Source organism: Physeter macrocephalus, chromosome 1, assembly GCF_002837175.3.
Source record: "Physeter macrocephalus isolate SW-GA chromosome 1, ASM283717v5, whole genome shotgun sequence".
In the NCBI taxonomy this organism is placed as follows: Eukaryota; Metazoa; Chordata; class Mammalia; order Artiodactyla; family Physeteridae; genus Physeter; species Physeter macrocephalus.
Window position 1 is genome coordinate 15,161,645 of NC_041214.2, and position 7,021 is coordinate 15,168,665.

General features: G+C 41.8%; 1 pseudogene; it reads right to left on the reverse strand.

Annotated features, from left to right (window-relative positions):
• Positions 1-2,198: 2,198 nt before the first annotated feature.
• Positions 2,199-2,971, reverse strand: LOC102992906 (14-3-3 protein eta-like; annotated as a pseudogene).
• Positions 2,972-7,021: the final 4,050 nt, after the last annotated feature.

The window sequence follows — 7,021 nt, forward strand, 5'->3', positions numbered from 1 at the left end:
TTGGTTTCTGCTTTCCTATTTCTAAATTCAAGATATTTGGGTCACATGCTGGCTGTGTACCTTTTAGCTATAAAATTTGATATATGGATTTTATCTTTCAAGCTATGTAGAATGAGTTTGTGGTCTAAAGTTGAACTGATATAAATTTAGAGTCAAATAACCCCCATGACAGGTGGATTTTCCCCAAATCCCATTATGACCTAGAAAATTTGGTATTAAAAGCAACTTCCCTCCTGAAAATCTTATAAGTACTTAAGTGCCAGAAATTCAAGACCTAGTCAGTGGAACAAGAATGATGTCTGCTAAGAATGATGGCAAAGCAGAGTTTTAGAAGAGTGGAAGATTAAAGCTTAAAGCTGGGAGAATGCCTGTGGTGATGGATGAACTTCTATTTAACCTGTTAATAAAAATCATGCTTTTCTTTCAATGCCTAGTCAAAAAGCTACTTACCCCATAACACCTTCCCAATTGCCCCTCTCCCACCCTGTTTTCCATTCTGTTTCCCTACCACTTTGTTCTCTGTCCCTTTGATGTGGTCTTCTATTAAAATTATCTACATATTAATTCCTCCCACTGTTTTGTAAATTTCTTGAGCCTTCAGACACTTCTCTCCCATTTTTAAGTTCATTCTTCCGTTCTCTTCTCTCACTATTCTCCCACCCCTACTCCCAGACCACATCGTCTAAATACTGAGTAGAACCTACTCAATATTTCTTTCTCAAAGTTAACATTATTTCAATTTGTGAATATATATGTCAGAGCATCAAAATCATTGAATTTGAACAGTTTCTTGATTCATTATGATTGTAGACAGTTAAGTACCCATCAATCTCTGGCAGACAAATGTTAAGATTTACCTGACTGAGCTTGTTGAAGTCAGGGACCATGTCTTGTCCAGCTTTGCGCTGCCGGCACTGGTCACGGCATCTGGCACTAAGCATGTGCTCTCTTAAGGCTTACTGAATGGAACAATCCTGACCTATGAGCTAGGTTAGGATTAGATGGGGAGCTGTGTAGAGAAAACAAAAGATTAGTTTTTTCTTGGATGAATTCAAAAGAGACTTCCAAGAAAATAAATAAGGGATTGCAGTTCATTATATGAACCATATTATCTGCAATATTTTCAGAGTAACTAGTCTTTAACTAACTACAGTTGACCCCAGAGCAACTCGGGGTGGGGAGGTGGTTACGGGCGCTGACCCCTGCACAGTCCAAAATCCACACTAAGTTCACTGTCTGCCCTCCCTATCTGGGGGTCCGGATCCGTGGACTCAACCTATCAGGATCATGTAGTACTGTAGCATGTATTCACTGAACAAAACCTGTGTATAAGTAGACCCTCACAGTTCAAACCTGTATTGTTTAAGAGTCAACTGTAGTCTCATTTCAACAATAAATAACTTTTTAATAAACTGTGTGAGACAGTGAGATACAAAAGGAATCTTATTAACATTCTAGATTGAATCATCTGACTAAGGTTTTTATCTCACTTTCTTCTTCTTCTTCTTTTTTTTAAATACCCCCAAAGCAGCACTTACTTATCCAATGAATTCCAAAACATTTAATTTAGAAGTCTGGCATTTCATAATCACCGATTTTGATTGACATGGGCTGACACATAGGACGACAGCCAAAGAGTTAGAAAACATAAATCCATGATTCTTAAACAATAGTAACCAAAAAATAAAAAAAGTTACAGATATCAAAACTTTAGATGCATCGCACTGAAAAGGCGGCTTGTGCACCTCAATTTAAAGAGGCAAAACAAGGCGCTACTGAAATCTCACGTTAAACAGCTTATTATTAAGCTGATGGAAAGGAGCAAGTGGTCTCTCCATCTCAGCTTCCCTTAACAGTTTTCCATCAGGTGAAGAAAGAGGTGGAAGGGGTGAATTCATTTATGCATGCACAGATTTACTGCTTTAATAAAACACTATCAACCTGTTTTAAATGAACTGTTTAAACACCGACTGCAGCCTGTGTCGGCTACTCCTCCGTTCTAACCTCCCCATTGCTTTCACCTGCATTTCAGTTAGCTCGGCAGGCAGAGTAAAATGCCTCCTTCAGAACGCACCTGTCTGCACAATCGGAAAAGGAAGCTCCCGTGGGCTCACAGCAAACCGTCAGTCCCACAGTGCCCATGAACTTGTCCGGAACTGCTTCCCGGGGGAGCGGAGAGCAGATCTGAGTGGATTCGAGTAGCTGTGCTGCCATACAGATAGGTTCAGCACTAGCTACGGAGTGACTGTAGCGAGGAAGGGGCGGTGGTGCTGGGGTGGGGGTAGGCGTCGGGCCGAGGCGCCCGCGTGGCCCTTCTCCGGCTTCCTCGTCCTGCTGGTCGCTCCTCCGGAGGGTGAGGTTGTCTCACAGCAGATGCATGATGAGCGTGGGGTCCTTACACGCATCCCCGTTTAGTGTCTCCAGCTCGGCCGTGGCATCTTCGGAGGCTTGTTTGGCTAAGAGGCAGGGCTCCTCGGGCGCTTTCTGGGTCTCATAGTAGAACACGGAGAAGCTGAACGCCAGGCCCAGCCGGACGGGGTGCGTGGGCTGCATGTGCTCTTTGCTGATTTCGAAGGCTTCCTCGTGGCGGCCTCCGGAGCTTCGACCACACTGTTTTACTTCTCGCCGGAAGCTGCCTCTGCCAGGTAGCGGAAGTCGTCGCCTTTCATCTTCAGGTAGAGGACCTTTGCTCTCACACTGGAAAGAAATCACTGCAGTTCTTGATGAGGAACTTGTCCGGCAGAGGCGGCACGACGCTGCATACCGTTTCCAGCTCCTTCTCCATCTACGGCTGGTAAGCGTTCACCTTCTCCTGTTTCTTCTCATTCCCGTCGGCCATGGTTTTCTGCTCGAGGTTGCTGCTAGCCCTCCAGCAAGACCGCTGGGCACCGACCACGTTCTTGTAGGCCTGAGAGAGGAGGTTTCCGCCTTCACTGGGGAGAGGTTCGTTGAGCTCGGTCACCGCCTTCATGGCGGAGGCCTCGTCGTCGCAGCGCTCCGCATGCTCGGCCAGCCGCGCCCGCTGTAGCAGCTGCTCGCAGTCCCCGTTACCGCTAAGGTCCGGCCTCACTTAGCGCCCCGCTCCGCTCGCTCGCTCGCGCGTGCGTTCCGCGTCTCCGCGGAGGCTGCCGCCGCGCACGCGCACGCGCACTGGCTCACGGGCGGCCCAGGCAGCAGGCGGCCGGCGGCAGGCACCGCCGCTCGCCCTCTCGCTGGCTTGGCCCGCGCGCTGTGTTACCTCGTTTTCAGCTTTGTCTGGAGTGTTGAAAAAAGTTTATAGTTCCTTTTTCCTCCTTTCTAACATGTGATTGAGATTTTTTATCCACTTCATGACCTGATGAAAGTTCTTTAGAAATTTCTTTCAGTAAATATTTTCCAGTTTATAGCATTCATTCTTGAGTTCCCTCTAGATACCACCAAAGCAAGTAAAGAAGTAGACTTGCTTCTCTTCTCACTGCAGGAAGTTAGATAACCGATAACCCCAAGTTGCCTCAATAAAATTTGAACAAACCTCTGTCTCTGGTGTTAAGAGTAAGGTCCGTAGTAATAAATGTTGATTATTGTGTTTTCCTGCCAGTCCTCCTGTTCGAAAGCCATGTGCACGTGGGATGTTTTATCTGCTCAGCAGAGTTTTCACCAGGCTCCTCCTTTTCCATAAAATGGATAGTATCTGTACTATTCACTTAAAGAATGACGAAAACGTGCCTAGATTGCACAGCCCTGATGGTTTGCTCTCATGGAGTTTCTTTTTGGTGCTATGTTCTCGTAAAAGTATGATCAAACCTACCTCTAGTGAGGTATGTATTTCACCTCTAGTGAAATTTTGCTTCTCCCAAAGAACAGGTATTTTCCCTCATAGACAATGAGGGTTACCTGCAACACTAGCTCCAATTATTAAAGCATCAGTAAATGTCTAACCTCAGTTAACAAGATGTCAGGAGACAGTCTGGTTTAAGAGTGATTATTCAGCAACTCAGTGATAGTCACAGCAATCACAAATTCCTGTTTTTTCCAGCTGTGCACCTTCAGTGTCAAGCTTGTCAGACTAGCCAATGTCATGGTTGTTAGACGGTTGCAGGAGCACTAGGAGTGAAACCCTCAAACAGTAACATCCAGAAGAATAGCATATGACAAACTTTCTCAGAGTATTCTAGCTAATTTCAAAGAAACATCTCCAGAGGACCCCCAGTTATCTCCTACCATTGCATTGGCCAGAGCCACGTTAGGTGCCCAACTAGAACAACTACTAGCAGCACAACTGTTGCAGAGGAGATGAGATGACCATGGCTGGCTTACATTAATCAGAATTTACCCCCAATCTACGTAGCTACCTTAATAAAAGAGCTTTTTTTTTTTTTTTTTTTTTAAATGAGGAAGAGAGAGGAAGAGATCTTGAGTAGGAACCAACAGTGTCTATTAGAAACACTTAGAGGGGGTCCTTTTCCTTTGAAAATAGAAAACTAGGAGTTAACTTTGTAAGCCATGCATGTATCATCATGGCCCTTCTACTTTATGGCTCTTTGTTCTGCTTTTATCTCTTAGTCTTGCTTTCAATTAAAATTTATTTTCTACTGCTCATGATTTTTGTATACATTTCTTGACATAAATTTCTGATGTTCTAGACTTCACATGTTTTTCAAAATGATGTATAATATATGAAAACTAGAGCTAAGGTTTCAGATACGAACTAGGGAATAGAAGGTGATTAGGTAACTGTTCTGGATTTGAATATACAGGATTCGTTGACATTCTAGCAGAATCGTTAGAAAGTGATTTTGGGCTAAGCCTTTAAAAACATGGCTGTAGTAATCGACTTCCCAAGCATGGTGACACTGAATATTCTCATATAATTAACATCTCTAATTTTCAGACAAGCAGTGGTGGCACTTTTTGTTACAGGTAGAATTTAAGTAGCCAAGACAAATAAATTAGATTTTACACTTCTATCAGGATAGTGGAATTGCAGAGGCTGGTCTGGAAATTTCTGAAGATGCCATTTGACCTCTCAAGGAAATTAACTTTTCCAGCTGCCATTCTGAAAAGTTCTAATTAAGCCATATGGGTATTATTGACTTATTTATTACAATGGATGTCATGTAGGCAACTTTCTTGGAATTCTGGAAAATCCTCCAAATGACTTTTTCTTAATGTACAGCTGAGATGGAAGGCATCTTAGGTGGTACATGTCAATGGGACCATAGAGAGAGAAGATTCATAGAAGATTTATAGATTTAATCATATAAACCTCCAAAGATTCACTTTATTCTTTCCATATGGGGACCCAATTTGTATTACATTTCCTTTTGTACAAGAGTCTTATATAATAAAGAATGCATGAAGCATTTGAAAAAAATTAGCCTCTGTGGTAATGGGAAATATTGCAGAGAAGAGACAGATGTTGGAAAGGCAAATGTGGACTTATTTTATGGGGAAATAAATAAATAATGGGAAGACTTATGTAAGAGTGATGGTTAGTAGTAATCTACAGGGAAATGGTTCAATTAAATAATATAGGACAAAAACTATTGGGAGAGGATTTGTAGGTAGAGATATAATTAATTATAGGGTTATGCAAACTTGGGAACACTTTATGTGATTGGTTGCTTAAACTAAAACATATTGCACTAGTACAATTACTTAAACAGAAAGTAGGAAGTATGTGTTGGAATCAGCAAGAACCTTGGAGGCACGAATGTAATAAAGAGGAAGAGAAAGTTTGATATTCTTGCAGCCAGAAAAGAGAGAAAGGAAACGAAAGGCTGGTGTCTTTAGGGAGAACAGTTAAATGTGTGTGATTATAATGTGTGATAGTTAATAAGTTATTCATATGTGATAGGTAATGTATGTCTTCTCAATCTCCCCATGAAATAATTGATAAAAAGCCGACATTTCTCACTAATGCTTTGTGGGATGGCTTGTATTTCAGGAATGTAACAAAGGCTGAGTTCTGTTCTCAGGTTAGTTCAATTGAATCTTGGAGGGACAGCCACTTATGTTCCATCAGTTGGATTTTGTTCTGTAAGTGGATTTATTTCATGTTTATTTGTTTCAGTTTTGGAAGGAGAAACTCCATTTTATCTTTCTGCATTGCAGAGGTCTAGAATTATCTTGGGCTCTTCTGTGTTCCCCCATCTCACCACAGAGCCAACACTTCTTCAGAAAGGGCCTTCTGGTTTTGGCCTGGGAGTAAATTACTCGGGTATGTGACATTATGGGGAATGATGTGAGGTAGCAGGGCACAACTAGTTCAGTATTTCTGTAGTCTTTGAATTAATTACTTTGATTATTTGCCTTTGGACAGCTCCTGATCTTGGATGACTTCCTATGGAATACTGGGGAACTTCTCTTGAGTTTTGCTCAAGACTGTTGGAATGCATGGCTTTTACCTTTGTAGCAGTCCTCTCTGCCTGTTTTGGGTTGTGTGTGTGTGTGTGTGTGTGTGTGTGTGTGTGTGTGTGTGTGTGTGTATGTATGTGTTTTAAACATGCACTCTCTCTCTTATTGCATTCCAATTTCCAGAAATCTCACAAAAATTTTGCCCATCAAGGTAATCTCTCCTTTTTTTTCTAGCTAATGTCTATTTATTTCAGTTAGATTTTGGAAGGAAACAGAACCATGTGGGATTAATCAAGTCAGCCATCTTTAACAAAAGTCACAGGCGTATATTCTTGACACTTTAAAATGTTTTTTGTTCAATGTGAACATTGGGCCCATCCAGTGAACTGGTATCCATTTTCTTAATTGGTTAACAATATTAAAATTGATTCATTTGTTCATACATCATGCTTTCCTGCTCAGGGGAAAACATCTTTTTGGCCCAGGAAAGCTCTTCCTGGAATTGACCTGAAGTATACCAATTTTTATATAACCCAACTCATGTAATTCCTGCTTTGGCTTTCGACTTTAGCTTAAAGGGGGATTTGATTTAGTAAACAGCAGTTGATCAACTTTTGTGGTTATTGACCTAGGGCATTGCATCTGAATGTGAAAATCATAAGTAAAAGGAAGATTGATGGAATAT